Below are 17,347 nucleotides of genomic sequence, written 5' to 3'. Positions count from 1 at the left end.
CAAAATTTGGAAAAAATATATCTGTTGGTGTGAATCTAAAGGATTCCCTTGGGACAAGGTTAAGATTCCTAGGATTCTATCCTTCCTTCAAGAAGGATTGGAAAAAGGATTATCGGCAAGTTCCCTGAAAGGACAGATTTCTGCCTTGTCGGTGTTACTTCACAAAAAGCTGGCAGCTGTGCCAGATGTTCAAGCCTTTGTTCAGGCTCTGGTTAGAATCAAGCCTGTTTACAAACCTTTGACTCCTCCTTGGAGTCTCAATTTAGTTCTTTCAGTTCTTCAGGGGGTTCCGTTTGAACCCTTACATTCCGTTGATATTAAGTTATTATCTTGGAAAGTTTTGTTTTTAGTTGCAATTTCTTCTGCTAGAAGAGTTTCAGAATTATCTGCTCTGCAGTGTTCTTCTCCTTATCTGGTGTTCCATGCAGATAAGGTGGTTTTACGTACTAAACCTGGTTTTCTTCCAAAAGTTGTTTCTAACAAAAACATTAACCAGGAGATTATCGTACCTTCTCTGTGTCCGAAACCAGTTTCAAAGAAGGAACGTTTGTTGCACAATTTGGATGTTGTTCGCGCTCTAAAATTCTATTTAGATGCTACAAAGGATTTTAGACAAACATCTTCCTTGTTTGTTGTTTATTCAGGTAAAAGGAGAGGTCAAAAAGCAACTTCTACCTCTCTCTCTTTTTGGATTAAAAGCATCATCAGATTGGCTTACGAGACTGCCGGACGGCAGCCTCCCGAAAGAATCACAGCTCATTCCACTAGGGCTGTGGCTTCCACATGGGCCTTCAAGAACGAGGCTTCTGTTGATCAGATATGTAGGGCAGCGACTTGGTCTTCACTGCACACTTTTACCAAATTTTACAAGTTTGATACTTTTGCTTCTTCTGAGGCTATTTTTGGGAGAAAGGTTTTGCAAGCCGTGGTGCCTTCCATTTAGGTGACCTGATTTGCTCCCTCCCTTCATCCGTGTCCTAAAGCTTTGGTATTGGTTCCCACAAGTAAGGATGACGCCGTGGACCGGACACACCTATGTTGGAGAAAACAGAATTTATGTTTACCTGATAAATTTCTTTCTCCAACGGTGTGTCCGGTCCACGGCCCGCCCTGGTTTTTTAATCAGGTCTGATAATTTATTTTCTTTAACTACAGTCACCACGGTACCATATGGTTTCTCCTATGCAAATATTCCTCCTTAACGTCGGTCGAATGACTGGGGTAGGCGGAGCCTAGGAGGGATCATGTGACCAGCTTTGCTGGGCTCTTTGCCATTTCCTGTTGGGGAAGAGAATATCCCACAAGTAAGGATGACGCCGTGGACCGGACACACCGTTGGAGAAAGAAATTTATCAGGTAAACATAAATTCTGTTTTTGCCTCGCCGGAGGTGGTCGAGGAATGAAGATATGCATTTGATTCTTCAAAGAGAGTGATTCTCAGTTTATGTTGAGGCCCGGTTTCCCTTCTCAGTACAGTGCTTGTTAGAGGGATGTATATGGGGTATGGTTTGTGGTTCCTTTCTCAGCTCATGGTAAATCTGTGACAGACCCTCCATAATTGGTCATAGGGACTTATATTTTGCCTCCTACTATGGAACTACAATATTCTCCTATTCCATAACCTCTGCTGATATGTTTTAGTACTGGTTTGCTGGTAGATGAGTATCTACTGGTAAGTATACTTTCTTAACATTTAGACACTCTTTAGCCTTATTATGGGCACTTATAGTGTATCTTTGGAACATATATACAACCTTTGTATATATATATAACCCTTGTTGAGTTTTTGAGGGGTTGTGGATTAATTTCCTCACTGAAAAAATGTTTTTTAAATTACTTTCTTGTTATTACTTGTGGACACCACAGCTTGAGTAATAGTTCCCAGGAGTAATGGATTGTGGACTCTCGTCACCTGTATGAAAGAAAACATAATTTATGCTTACATGATGAATTAATTTATTTCATGGTGTTGAGAGTCCACTAGACCCCAACCTTTATTTTTGGGTTTAGTCATTTTTCTCCAACATAGGTGTGTCCGGTCCACGGCGTCATCCTTACTTGTGGGATATTCTCTTCCCCAACAGGAAATGGCAAAGAGCCCAGCAAAGCTGGTCACATGATCCCTCCTAGGCTCCGCCTACCCCAGTCATTCTCTTTGCCGTTGTACAGGCAACATCTCCACGGAGATGGCTTAGAGTTTTTTAGTGTTTAACTGTAGTTTTTATTATTCAATCAAGAGTTTGTTATTTTGAAATAGTGCTGGTATGTACTATTTACTCAGAAACAGAAAAGAGATGAAGATTTCTGTTTGTATGAGGAAAATGATTTTAGCAACCGTCACTAAAATCCATGGCTGTTCCACACAGGACTGTTGAGAGCAATTAACTTCAGTTGGGGGAACAGTGAGCAGTCTCTTGCTGCTTGAGGTATGACACATTCTAACAAGACGAGGTAATGCTGGAAGCTGTCATTTTCCCTCTGGGATCCGGTAAGCCATGTTTATTACGATTGTAAATAAGGGCTTCAAAAAGGGCTTATTAAGACTGTAGACTTTTTTTGGGCTAAATCGATTGATTATTAACACATATTTAGCCTTGAGGAATCATTTTATCTGGGTATTTTGATATAATAATATCGGCAGGCACTGTTTTAGACACCTTATTCTTTAGGGGCTTTCCCAAAGCATAGGCAGAGCCTCATTTTCGCGCCGGTGTTGCGCACTTGTTTTTGAGAGGCATGGCATGCAGTCGCATGTGAGAGGAGCTCTGATACTTAGAAAAGACTTTCTGAAGGCGTCATTTGGTATCGTATTCCCCTTGGGGCTTGGTTGGGTCTCAGCAAAGCAGATACCAGGGACTGTAAAGGGGTTAAAGTTCAAAACGGCTCCGGTTCCGTTATTTTAAGGGTTAAAGCTTCCAAATTTGGTGTGCAATACTTTTAAGGCTTTAAGACACTGTGGTGAAAATTTGGTGAATTTTGAACAATTCCTTCATGTTTTTTCGCATTTGCAGTAATAAAGTGTGTTCAGTTTAAAATTTAAAGTGACAGTAACGGTTTTATTTTAAAACGTTTTTTGTACTTGTTATCAAGTTTATGCCTGTTTAACATGTCTGAACTACCAGATAGACTGTGTTCTGAATGTGGGGAAGCCAGAATTCCTATTCATTTAAATAAATGTGATTTATGTGACAATGACAATGATGCCCAAGATGATTCCTCAAGTGAGGGGAGTAAGCATGGTACTGCATCATTCCCTCCTTCGTCTACACGAGTCTTGCCCACTCAGGAGGCCCCTAGTACATCTAGCGCGCCAATACTCCTTACTATGCAACAATTAACGGCTGTAATGGATAATTCTGTCAAAAACATTTTAGCCAAAATGAACACTTATCAGCGTAAGCGCGACTGCTCTGTTTTAGATACTGAAGAGCATGACGACGCTGATATTAATATTTCTGAAGGGCCCCTAACTCAGTCTGATGGGGCCAGGGAGGTTTTGTCTGAGGGAGAAATTACTGATTCAGGGAACATTTCTCAACAAGCTGAACCTGATGTGATTGCATTTAAATTTAAGTTGGAACATCTCCGCATTCTGCTTAAGGAGGTATTATCCACTCTGGATGATTGTGACAAGTTGGTCATCCCAGAGAAACTATGTAAAATGGACAAGTTCCTAGAGGTGCCGGGGCTCCCAGAAGCTTTTCCTATACCCAAGCGGGTGGCGGACATTGTTAATAAAGAATGGGAAAGGCCCGGTATTCCTTTCGTCCCTCCCCCCATATTTAAAAAATTGTTTCCTATGGTCGACCCCAGAAAGGACTTATGGCAGACAGTCCCCAAGGTCGAGGGAGCGGTTTCCACTTTAAACAAACGCACCACTATACCCATAGAGGATAGTTGTGCTTTCAAAGATCCTATGGATAAAAAATTAGAAGGTTTGCTTAAAAAGATGTTTGTTCAGCAGGGTTACCTTCTACAACCAATTTCATGCATTGTCCCTGTCGCTACAGCCGCATGTTTCTGGTTCGATGAGCTGATAAAGGCGGTCGACAGTGATTCTCCTCCTTATGAGGAGATTATGGACAGAATCAATGCTCTCAAATTGGCTAATTCTTTCACCCTAGACGCCACTTTGCAATTGGCTAGGTTAGCGGCTAAGAATTCTGGGTTTGCTATTGTGGCGCGCAGAGCGCTTTGGTTGAAATCTTGGTCGGCTGATGCGTCTTCCAAGAACAAGCTACTTAACATTCCTTTCAAGGGGAAAACGCTGTTTGGCCCTGAATTGAAAGAGATTATCTCGGATATCACTGGGGGTAAGGGCCACGCCCTTCCTCAGGATCGGCCTTTCAAGGCAAAAAATAAACCTAATTTTCGTCCCTTTCGTAGAAACGGACCAGCCCAAAGTGCTACGTCCTCTAAGCAAGAGGGTAATACTTCTCAAGCCAAGCCAGCTTGGAGACCAATGCAAGGCTGGAACAAGGGAAAGCAGGCCAAGAAACCTGCCACTGCTACCAAGACAGCATGAAATGTTGGCCCCCGATCCGGGACCGGATCTGGTGGGGGGCAGACTCTCTCTCTTCGCTCAGGCTTGGGCAAGAGATGTTCTGGATCCTTGGGCGCTAGAAATAGTCTCCCAAGGTTATCTTCTGGAATTCAAGGGACTTCCCCCAAGGGGGAGGTTCCACAGGTCTCAGTTGTCTTCAGACCACATAAAAAGACAGGCATTCTTACATTGTGTAGAAGACCGGTTAAAAATGGGAGTGATTCATCCCGTTCCATTAAGAGAACAAGGGATGGGGTTCTACTCCAATCTGTTTATAGTTCCCAAAAAAGAGGGAACGTTCAGACCAATCTTAGATCTCAAGATCTTAAACAAGTTTCTCAAGGTTCCATCGTTCAAGATGGAAACCATTCGAACTATTCTTCCTTCCATCCAGGAAGGTCAATTCATGACCACGGTGGATTTAAAGGATGCGTATCTACATATTCCTATCCACAAGGAACATCATCGGTTCCTGAGGTTCGCATTCCTGGACAAACATTACCAGTTCGTGGCGCTTCCTTTCGGATTAGCCACTGCTCCAAGGATTTTCACAAAGGTACTAGGGTCCCTTCTAGCTGTGCTAAGACCAAGGGGCATTGCTGTAGTACCTTACTTGGACGACATTCTGATTCAAGCGTCGTCCCTTCCTCAAGCAAAGGCTCACACGGACATTGTCCTGGCCTTTCTCAGATCTCACGGATGGAAAGTGAACGTGGAAAAGAGTTCTCTATCTCCGTCAACAAGGGTTCCCTTCTTGGGAACAATAATAGACTCCTTAGAAATGAGGATTTTTCTGACAGAGGCCAGAAAAACAAAACTTCTAGACTCTTGTCGGATACTTCATTCCGTTCCTCTTCCTTCCATAGCTCAGTGCATGGAAGTGATCGGGTTGATGGTAGCGGCAATGGACATAGTTCCTTTTGCACGCATTCATCTAAGACCATTACAACTGTGCATGCTCAGTCAGTGGAATGGGGACTATACAGACTTGTCTCCGAAGATACAAGTAAATCAGAGGACCAGAGACTCACTCCGTTGGTGGCTGTCCCTGGACAACCTGTCATGAGGGATGACATTCCGCAGACCAGAGTGGGTCATTGTCACGACCGACGCCAGTCTGATGGGCTGGGGCGCGGTCTGGGGATCCCTGAAAGCTCAGGGTCTTTGGTCTCGGGAAGAATCTCTTCTACCGATAAATATTCTGGAACTGAGAGCGATATTCAATGCTCTCAAGGCTTGGCCTCAGCTAGCGAGGGCCAAGTTCATACGGTTTCAATCAGACAACATGACAACTGTTGCGTACATCAACCATCAGGGGGGAACAAGGAGTTCCCTGGCGATGGAAGAAGTGACCAAAATCATTCTATGGGCGGAGTCTCACTCCTGCCACCTGTCTGCTATCCACATCCCAGGAGTGGAAAATTGGGAAGCGGATTTTCTGAGTCGTCAGACATTGTATCCGGGGGAGTGGGAACTCCATCCGGAAATCTTTGCCCAAGTCACTCAGCTGTGGGGCATTCCAGACATGGATCTGATGGCCTCTCGTCAGAACTTCAAAGTTCCTTGCTACGGGTCCAGATCCAGGGATCCCAAGGCGGCTCTAGTGGATGCACTAGTAGCACCTTGGACCTTCAAACTAGCTTATGTGTTCCCGCCGTTTCCTCTCATCCCCAGGCTGGTAGCCAGGATCAATCAGGAGAGGGCGTCGGTGATCTTGATAGCTCCTGCGTGGCCACGCAGGACTTGGTACGCAGATCTGGTGAATATGTCATCGGCTCCTCCTTGGAAGCTACCTTTGAGACGAGACCTTCTTGTTCAGGGTCCGTTCGAACATCCGAATCTGGTTTCACTCCAGCTGACTGCTTGGAGATTGAACGCTTGATCTTATCGAAGCGAGGATTCTCAGATTCTGTTATCGATACTCTTGTTCAGGCCAGAAAGCCTGCGACTAGAAAGATTTACCACAAAATTTGGAAAAAATATATCTGTTGGTGTGAATCTAAAGGATTCCCTTGGGACAAGGTTAAGATTCCTAGGATTCTATCCTTCCTTCAAGAAGGATTGGAAAAAGGATTATCTGCAAGTTCCCTGAAGGGACAGATTTCTGCCTTGTCTGTGTTACTTCACAAAAAGCTGGCCGCTGTGCCAGATGTTCAAGCCTTTGTTCAGGCTCTGGTTAGAATTAAGCCTGTTTACAAACCTTTGACTCCTCCTTGGAGTCTCAATTTAGTTCTTTCAGTTCTTCAGGGGGTTCCGTTTGAACCCTTGCATTCCGTTGATATTAAGTTATTATCTTGGAAAGTTTTGTTTTTAGTTGCAATTTCTTCTGCTAGAAGAGTTTCAGAATTATCTGCTCTGCAGTGTTCTCCTCCTTATCTGGTGTTCCATGCAGATAAGGTGGTTTTACGTACTAAACCTGGTTTTCTTCCAAAAGTTGTTTCTAACAAAAACATTAACCAGGAGATTATCGTACCTTCTCTGTGTCCGAAACCAGTTTCAAAGAAGGAACGTTTGTTGCACAATTTGGATGTTGTTCGCGCTCTAAAATTCTATTTAGATGCTACAAAGGATTTTAGACAAACATCTTCCTTGTTTGTTGTTTATTCCGGTAAAAGGAGAGGTCAAAAAGCAACTTCTACCTCTCTCTCTTTTTGGATTAAAAGCATCATCAGATTGGCTTACGAGACTGCCGGACGGCAGCCTCCCGACAGAATCACAGCTCATTCCACTAGGGCTGTGGCTTCCACATGGGCCTTCAAGAACGAGGCTTCTGTTGATCAGATATGTAGGGCAGCGACTTGGTCTTCACTGCACACTTTTACCAAATTTTACAAGTTTGATACTTTTGCTTCTTCTGAGGCTATTTTTGGGAGAAAGGTTTTGCAAGCCGTGGTGCCTTCCATTTAGGTGACCTGATTTGCTCCCTCCCTTCATCCGTGTCCTAAAGCTTTGGTATTGGTTCCCACAAGTAAGGATGACGCCGTGGACCGGACACACCTATGTTGGAGAAAACAGAATTTATGTTTACCTGATAAATTACTTTCTCCAACGGTGTGTCCGGTCCACGGCCCGCCCTGGTTTTTTTAATCAGGTCTGATAATTTATTTTCTTTAACTACAGTCACCACGGTATCATATGGTTTCTCCTATGCAAATATTCCTCCTTAACGTCGGTCGAATGACTGGGGTAGGCGGAGCCTAGGAGGGATCATGTGACCAGCTTTGCTGGGCTCTTTGCCATTTCCTGTTGGGGAAGAGAATATCCCACAAGTAAGGATGACGCCGTGGACCGGACACACCGTTGGAGAAAGTAATTTATCAGGTAAACATAAATTCTGTTTTTTAGCACATATTTTCCCCTACTCCTTTTATGGCTCTTATTCCTTTTTCTTACCTCACTTTGCTTGGCTATGCATTAGACTGAGGTATATGTGAGGAGTTTTATAAAGCTCTTGGGGTTTGGGATCTTCCTAGTTCTAGAGAAGAGTAATTCCCAGGAGTAATGGATTCTGGACTCTCACCACCATGAAAGAAATGAATGTATCAGGTAAGCACAAATAATGTTTTTTTAGGACTTCTTGTAATTGCTTTAAATAAGTAGAATATAATGTAAAGTTTTTCATCTCATCATTTGCAATATTTGTTCCATCTTATTTATATTTTTATGATTTTTTTTTTTATATATTTAGTTAGAATTTGGAGCTGGTGACCTTCAAGGACCACTTTTTGGACTTAAGCTTTTCCGCAATATTACACCTAAATGGTAAGTGATAAGTTATTGTTTTTTAATTAGCTAATCTAAAGTAACCACTATTGAAGTAAGTTAACATCTTCATTATAGAAGATGATAATTTGAGATTGTAATATAAATAGAATGTTTACATAGTAAAACAACTTTAAAATATACTTTAAATACTCCTCTCTCTTTTTCTGTATTTTAAGTCTGATAAATTTAGCATGAAGTGAATTAGTTTGCAGTTTTATGTGATTAAAAAATAATTTAGAGAAAGATATGTATCAAAGTTAAAGGGACAGTATATACTCATTTTCATATAACTGCATGTAATAGACACTACTATAAAGAGTAAGATACTAATATAAAAATCCAGTATAAACTGTTTAAAAACGTACTTAGAAGCTCTGTTGAAAAGGTAGCTGGAAAGCCTACTGCAAGTGGGAAATAAGGCACTCCCCCCTTCTTTTGCATATGAAAAGACCCTTTACACAAACAGGAGCAAGCCGGAGTAGAGGTATCTGTCGATATTCTCATAAAACTTTGGGGCTTGGTTAGGAGTCTGAAAGTCAGACAATGTTATTTAAAAATAAGCAAAACTATACATTTAAAAAACTAAAAACTTTATGGGCTATATAAATAGATCATCTTCAAAACATTTATGCAAAGACAAAATGAGTGTATAATGTCCCTTTAACCTAAAGAAGTCAGCAGGCTCATTTAAAGTTCTAAGAAATGCACACTGCCCACCATGCTCTACTTCCTTCCTACTGCACATCTGCTCACCATGCTCTACTTCCTTCCTACTGCACACCTGCCCACCATGCTCTTCTTCCTTCCTACTGCACACCTGCCCACCATGCTCTTCTTCCTTCCTACTGCACACCTGCCCACCATGCTCTTCTTCCTTCCTACTGCACACCTGCCCACCATGCTCTTCTTCCTTCCTACTGCACACCTGCCCACCATGCTCTTCTTCCTTCCTACTGCACACCTGCCCACCATGCTCTTCTTCCTTCCTACTGCACACCTGCCCACCATGCTCTTCTTCCTTCCTACTGCACACCTGCCCACCATGCTCTTCTTCCTTCCTACTGCACACCTGCCGACCATGCTCTCCTTCCTTCCTACTGTACACCTGCCCACCATGCTCTCTTTCCTTCCTACTGCACACCTGCTCACCATGCTCTCTTTCCTTCCTACTGCACACCTGCTCACCATGCTCTCCTTCCTTCCTACTGCACACCTGCTCACCACGCTCTACTTCCTTCCTACTGCACATCTGTCCACCATGCTCTCCTTCCTTCCTACTGCACACCTGCCCACCAAGCTCTACTTCCTTCCTACTGCACATCTGCCCACCACGCTCTCCTTCCTTCCTTCTACACACCCTGCCCACCATGCTCTCCTTCCTTCCTACTGCACACCTGCCCACCAAGCTCTTCTTCCTTCCTACTGCACACCTGCTCACCATGCTCTCCTTTCTTCCTACTGCACATCTGCCCACCACACTCTCCTTCCTTCCTACTGCACACCTGCCCACCAAGCTCTCCTTCCTTCCTTCTGCACACCCTGCCCACCACGCTCTCCTTCCTTCCTTCTGCACACCCTGCCCACCATGCTCTCCTTCCTTCCTACTGCACACCTGCCCACCAAGCTCTCCTTCCTTCCTACTGCACACCTGCCCACCAAGCTCTGCTTCCTTCCTACTGCACATCTGCCCACCACGCTCTCCTTCCTTCCTTCCTTCCTTCTGCACACCCTGCCCACCATGCTCTCCTTCCTTCCTACTGCACACCTGCTCACCATGCTCTCCTTCCTTCCTATTGCACATCTGCCCACCACACTCTCCTTCCTTCCTACTGCACATCTGCCCACCACGCTCTCCTTCCTTCCTTCCACACACCCTGCCCACCATGCTCTCCTTCCTTCCTACTGAACACCTGCCAACCAAGCTCTCCTTCCTTCCTACTGCACATCTGCCCACTACACTCTCCTTCCTTCCTACTGCACATCTGCCCACCATGCTCTCCTTCCTTCCTACTGCACATCTGCCCACCATGCTCTCCTTCCTACTGCACACCTGCCCACCACACTCTCCTTCCTTCCTACTGCACACCTGCCCACCAAGCTCTTCTTCCTTCCTACTGCACACCTGCCCCCCATGCTCTACTTCCTTCCTACTGCACACCTGCTCACCATGCTCTCCTTCCTTCCTACTGCACATCTGCCCACCACGCTCTCCTTCCTTCCTACTGCACACATGCCCACCAAGCTCTCCTTCCTTCCTACTGCACACCTGCCCACCAAGCTCTCCTTCCTTCCTACTGCACACCTGCCAACCAAGCTCTCCTTCCTTCCTACTGCACACCTGCCCACCATGCTCGCCTTCCTTCCTACTGCACACCTGCTCACCATGCTCTCCTTCCTTCCTACTGCACACCTGCCCACCATGCTCTCCTTTCTTCCTACTGCACACCTGCCCACCATGCTCTCCTTCCTTCCTACTGCACACCTTCCCACCATGCTCTCCTTCCTTCCTACTGCACACCTACCCACCATGCTCTCCTTCCTTCCTACTGCACACCTGCTCACCATGCTATCCTTCCTTCCTACTGCACACCTGCCCACCATGCTCTCCTTCCTTCCTACTGCACATTTGCCCACCATGCTCTTCTTCCTTCCTACTGCACACCTGCCCACCATGCTCTTACTTCTTATTGCACACCTGTCCACCATGCTCTACTTCCTACTGCACACCTGCCACCATGCTCTTACTTCCTACTGCACACCTGCCCACCATGCTCTCCTTTCTTCCTACTGCACACCTGCCACCATGCTCTTACTTCCTACTGCACACCTGCCCACCATGCTCTCCTTTCTTCCTACTGCACACCTGCCCACCATGCTCTCCTTTCTTCCTACTGCACACCTGCCCACCATGCTCTCCTTTCTTCCTACTGCACACCTGCCCACCATGCTCTCCTTCCTTCCTACTGCACACCTGCTCACCACGCTTTACTTCCTTCCTACTGCACACCTGCCCACCATGCTCTTCTTCCTACTGCACACCTGCCCACCAAGCTCTCCTTCCTTCCTACTGCACACCTGCCCTCCATGCTCTCCTTCCTTCCTACTGCACACCTGCCCTCCATGCTCTCCTTCCTTCCTACTGCACACCTGCCTACCATGCTCTTCTTCCTACTGCACACCTGCCCACCATGCTCTTCTTCCTACTTCACACCTGCTCACCATGCTCTCCTTCCTTCCTACTGCACACCTGCCCACCATGCTCTTCTTCCTACTGCACACCTGCCCACCATGCTCTTCTTCCTACTGCACACCTGCTCACCATGCTCTCCTTCCTTCCTACTACACACCTGCCCACCATGCTCTCCTTCCTTCCTACTGCACACCTGCCCACCATGCTCTTCTTCCTACTGCACACTTGCCCACCATTCTCTCCTTCCTTCCTACTGCACATCTGCCCACTACACTCTTCTTCCTCCCTACTGCACATCTGCCCACCATGCTCTCCTTCCTTCCTACTGCACACCTGCCCACCACACTCTCCTTCCTTCCTACTGCACGCCTGCCCACCAAGCTCTTCTTCCTTCCTACTGCACACCTGCTCACCATGCTCTCCTTCCTTCCTACTGCACACCTGCCCACCACGCTCTCCTTCCTTCCTACTGCACACCTGCCCACCACGCTCTCCTTCCTTCCTACTGCACACCTGCCCACCAAGCTCTCCTTCCTTCCTACTGCACACCTGCCCACCAAGCTCTCCTTCCTTCCTACTGCACACCTGCCCACCATGCTCGCCTTCCTTCCTACTGCACACCTGCCCACCATGCTCTCCTTCCTTCCTACTGCACACCTTCCCACCATGCTCTCCTTCCTTCCTACTGCACACCTGCCCACCATGCTCGCCTTCCTTCCTACTGCACACCTGCCCACCATGCTCGCCTTCCTTCCTACTGCACACCTGCCCACCATGCTCTCCTTCCTTCCTACTGCACACCTGCCCACCATGCTCTCCTTTCTTCCTACTGCACACCTGCCCACCATGCTCTCCTTTCTTTCTACTGCACACCTGCCCACCATGCTCTCCTTCCTTCCTACTGCACACCTGCCCACCATGCTCTCCTTCCTTCCTACTGCACACCTTCCCACCATGCTCTCCTTCCTTCCTACAGCCCACCTGCCCACCATGCTCTCCTTCCTTCCTACTGCACACCTGCCCACCATGCTCTCCTTCCTTCCTACTGCACACCTGCCCACCATGCTCTCCTTCCTTCCTACTGCACACCTGTCCACCATGCTCTCCTTCCTTCCTACTGCACACCTGCCCACCACGCTCTCCTTCCTTCCTACTGCACATCTGCCCACCAAGCTCTGCTTCCTTCCTACTGCACATCTGCCCACCACACTCTACTTCCTTCCTACTGCACATCTGCCCACCACGCTCTCCTTCCTTCTGCACAACTGCCCACCACGCTCTCCTTACTTCCTACTGCACACCTGCCCACCACGCTCTCCTTCCTTCCTACTGCACACCTGCCCACCACGCTCTCCTTCCTTCCTACTGCACACCTGTCCACCACGCTCTCCTTCCTTCCTACTGCACACCTGCCCACCACGATCTACTTCCTTCCTACTGCACATCTGCCCACCATGCTCTCCTTCCTTCCTACTGCACATCTGCCCACCATGCTCTTCTTCCTTCCTACTGCACACCTGCCCACCATGCTCTACTTCCTACTGCACACCTGCCACCATGCTCTACTTCCTACTGCACACCTGCCACCATGCTCTTACTTCCTACTGCACACCTGCCCACCATGCTCTCCTTTCTTCCTACTGCACACCTGCTCACCATGCTCTCCTTTCTTCCTACTGCACACCTGCCCACCATGCTCTCCTTTCTTCCTACTGCACACCTGCCCACCATGCTCTTTTTTCTACTGCACACCTGCCCACCATGCTCTCCTTCCTTCCTACTGCACACCTGCTCACCACGCTTTACTTCCTTCCTACTGCACACCTGCCCACCATGCTCTTCTTCCTACTGAACACCTGCCCACCAAGCTCTCCTTCCTTCCTACTGCACACCTGCCCACCATGCTCTCCTTCCTTCCTACTGCACACCTGCCCACCATGCTCTCCTTCCTTCCTACTGCACACCTGCCTACCATACTCTTCTTCCTACTGCACACCTGCCCACCATGCTCTTCTTCCTTCTTCACACCTGCTCACCATGCTCTCCTTCCTTCCTACTGCACACCTGCCCACCATGCTCTTCTTCCTACTGCACACCTGCCCACCATGCTCTTCTTCCTACTGCACACCTGCTCACCATGCTCTCCTTCCTTCCTACTACACACCTGCCCACCATGCTCTCCTTCCTTCCTACTGCACACCTGCCTACCATGCTCTTCTTCCTACTGCACACTTGCCCACCATTCTCTCCTTCCTTCCTACTGCACACCGGCCCACCATGCTCTTCTTCCTACTGCACACCTGCCCACCATGCTCTTCTTCCTACTGCACACCTGCCCACCATGTTCTTCTTCCTACTGCACACCTGCCCACCACGCTCTTCTTCCTTCCTACTGCACACCTGCCCACCATGCTCTACTTCCTTCCTACTGCACACCTGCCCACCATGCTCTTCTTCCTACTGCACACCTGCTCACCATGCTCTCCTTCCTTCTTATTGCACATCTGCCCACCACGCTCTACTTCCTACTGCACACCTGACCACCATGCTCTCCTTCCTACTGCCCACCTACCCACCATGCTCTCCTTCCTATTGCCCACCTGCCCACCATGCTCTCCTTCCTTCCTACTGCACACCTGCCCACCATGCTCTCCTTCCTTCCTACTGCACACCTTCTCACCATGCTCTCCTTCCTTCCTACTGCACACCTGCTCACAATGCTCTCCTTCCTTCCTACTGCACACCTGCCCACCATGCTCTCCTTTCTTCCTACTGCACACCTGCCTACCATGCTCTCCTTCCTTCCTACTGCACACCTGCCCACCATGCTCTCCTTCCTTCCTACTGCACACCTGCCCACCATGCTCTCCTTCCTTCCTACTGCACACCTGCCCACCATGCTCTCCTTCCTTCCTACTGTACACCTGCCCACCATGCTCTCCTTCCTTCCTACTGCACACCTGCCCACCATACTCTCCTTCCTTCCTTCTGCACACCTGCTCACCATGCTCTCCTTCCTTCCTACTGCACACCTGCCCACTACGCTCTACTTCGTACTGCACACCTGCCGACCATGCTCGCCTTCTTCCTACTGCACACCTCACCATGCTCTCCTTCCTTCCTACTGCACACCTGCCCACCATGCTCTCCTTCCTTCCTACTGCACACCTGCCCACCATGCTCTCCTTCCTTCCTACTGCACACCTGCCCACCATGCTCTCCTTCCTTCCTACTGCACACCTGCCCACCATGCTCTCCTTCCTTCCTACTGCACACCTGCCCACCATGCTCTCCTTCCTTCCTACTGCACACCTTCTCACCATGCTCTCCTTCCTTCCTACTGCACACCTTCTCACCATGCTCTCCTTCCTACTGCACACCTGCCCACCATGCTCTCCTTCCTTCCTACTGCACACCTGCCCACCATGCTCTCCTTCCTTCCTACTACACATCTGCCTACCATGCTCTCCTTCCTTCCTATTGCACACCTGCCTACCATGCCCTCCTTCCTTCCTACTGCACACCTGCCCACCATGCTCTCCTTCCTTCCTACTGCACACCTGCCCACCATGCTCTCCTTCCTTCCTACTGCACACCTGCCCACCATGCTCTCCTTCCTTCCTACTGTACACCTGTCAACCATGCTCTCCTTCCTTCCTACTGCACACCTTCCCACCATGCTCTCCTTCCTTCCTTCTGCACACCTGCTCACCATGCTCTCCTTCCTTCCTACTGCACACCTTTCCACCACGCTCTACTTCCTACTGCACACCTGCCCACCATGCTCTCCTTCCTACTGCCCACCATGCTCTCCTTCCTTCCTACTGCACACCTGCCCACCATGCTCTCCTTTCTTCCTACTGCACACCAGCCCACCATGCTCTCCTTCCTTCCTACTGCACACCTGCCCACCATGCTCTCCTTCCTTCCTACTGCACACCTGCCCACCATGCTCTCCTTCCTTCCTACTGCACACCTGCCCACCATGCTCTCCTTCCTTCCTACTGCACACCTGCCTACCATGCTCTTCTTCCTACTGCACACCTGCTCACCATGCTCTCCTTCCTTCCTACTGCACACCTGCCCACCATGCTCTTCTTCCTACTGCACACCTGCCCACCATGCTCTTCTTCCTACTGCACACCTGCTCACCATGCTCTCCTTCCTTCCTACTACACACCTGCCCACCATGCTTTCCTTCCTTCCTACTGCACACCTGCCTACCATGCTCTTCTTCCTACTGCACACTTGCCCACCATTCTCTCCTTCCTTCCTACTGCATACCTGCCCACCATGCTCTTCTTCCTACTGCACACCTGCCCACCATGCTCTTCTTCCTACTGCACACCTGCCCACCATGTTCTTCTTCCTACTGCACACCTGCCCACCACGCTCTTCTTCCTTCCTACTGCACACCTGCCCACCATGCTCTACTTCCTTCCTACTGCACACCTGCCCACCATGCTCTTCTTCCTACTGCACACCTGCTCACCATGCTCTCCTTCCTTTCTACTGCACACCGGCCCACCACGCTCTACTTCCTACTGCACACCTGCCCACCATGCTCTCCTTCCTACTGCCCACCTGCCCACCATGCTCTCCTTCCTTCCTACTGCACACCTGCCCACCATGCTCTCCTTCCTTCCTACTGCACACCTGCCCACCATGCTCTCCTTCCTTCCTACTGCACACCTTCTCACCATGCTCTCCTTCCTTCCTTCTGCACACCTGCTCACCATGCTCTCCTTCCTTCCTACTGCACACCTGCCCACCATGCCCACCTGCCCACCATGCTCTTCTTCCTACTGCACACCTGCCCACCATGCTCTTCTTCCTACTGCACACCTGCCCACCATGCTCTTCTTCCTACTGCACACCTGCTCACCATGCTCTCCTTCCTTCCTACTACACACCTGCCCACCATGCTCTCCTTCCTTCCTACTGCACATCTGCCTACCATGCTCTTCTTCCTACTGCACACTTGCCCACCATTCTCTCCTTCCTTCCTACTGCACACCTGCACGCCATGCTCTTCTTCCTACTGCACACCTGCCCACCATGCTCTTCTTCCTACTGCACACCTGCCCACCATGTTCTTCTTCCTACTGCACACCTGCCCACCACGCTCTTCTTCCTTCCTACTGCACACCTGCCCACCATGCTCTACTTCCTTCCTACTGCACACCTGCCCACCATGCTCGTCTTCCTACTGCACACCTGCTCAACATGCTCTCCTTCCTTCCTACTGCACACCTGCCCACCACACTCTACTTCCTACTGCACACCTGCCCACCATGCTCTCCTTCCTACTGTCCACCTGCCCACCATGCTCTCCTTCCTTCCTACTGCACACCTGCCCACCATGCTCTCCTTCCTTCCTACTGCACACCTGCCCACCATGCTCTCCTTCCTTCCTACTGCACACCTTCTCACCATGCTCTCCTTCCTTCCTACTGCACACCTGCCTACCATGCTCTCCTTCCTTCCTACTGCACACCTGCCTACCATGCTCTCCTTCCTTCCTACTGCACACCTGCCCACCATGCTCTTCTTCCTTCCTACTGCTTACCATGCTCTCCTTCCTTCCTACTGCACACCTGCCCACCATGCTCTCCTTCCTTCCTACTGTATACCTGCCCACTATGCTCTCCTTCCTTCCTACTGCACACCTGCCCACCATGCTCTCCTTCCTTCCTTCCTTCCTACTGCACACCTGCCCACCATGCTCTCCTTCCTTCCTTCCTTCCTTCTGCACACCTGCTCACCATGCTCTCCTTCCTTCCTACTGCACACCTGCCCACCATGCTCTCCTTCCTTCTTACTGCACACCTTCTCACCATGCTCTCCT

At 48.9% G+C, this 17,347-nt stretch overlaps 1 protein-coding gene across 1 annotated transcript in view; it reads left to right on the top strand.

Annotated features, from left to right (window-relative positions):
• Positions 1 to 8,212: 8,212 nt before the first annotated feature.
• Positions 8,213 to 17,347, top strand: part of LOC128643347 (dnaJ homolog subfamily C member 11-like) — a gene marked incomplete at its 3' end in the record, with an annotated part of 52,877 nt that continues 43,742 nt past the window's right edge. Inside the window, exon 1 of the mRNA XM_053696277.1 lies at positions 8,213 to 8,306. The remainder of the gene's footprint in view (positions 8,307 to 17,347) is intronic.

The sequence above is a fragment of the Bombina bombina genome, unplaced genomic scaffold, assembly GCF_027579735.1.
Source record: "Bombina bombina isolate aBomBom1 unplaced genomic scaffold, aBomBom1.pri scaffold_1325, whole genome shotgun sequence".
In the NCBI taxonomy this organism is placed as follows: Eukaryota; Metazoa; Chordata; class Amphibia; order Anura; family Bombinatoridae; genus Bombina; species Bombina bombina.
Note: the sequence above shows the minus strand (reverse complement) of the source record. Positions and strands in the feature narration are given on the sequence as shown.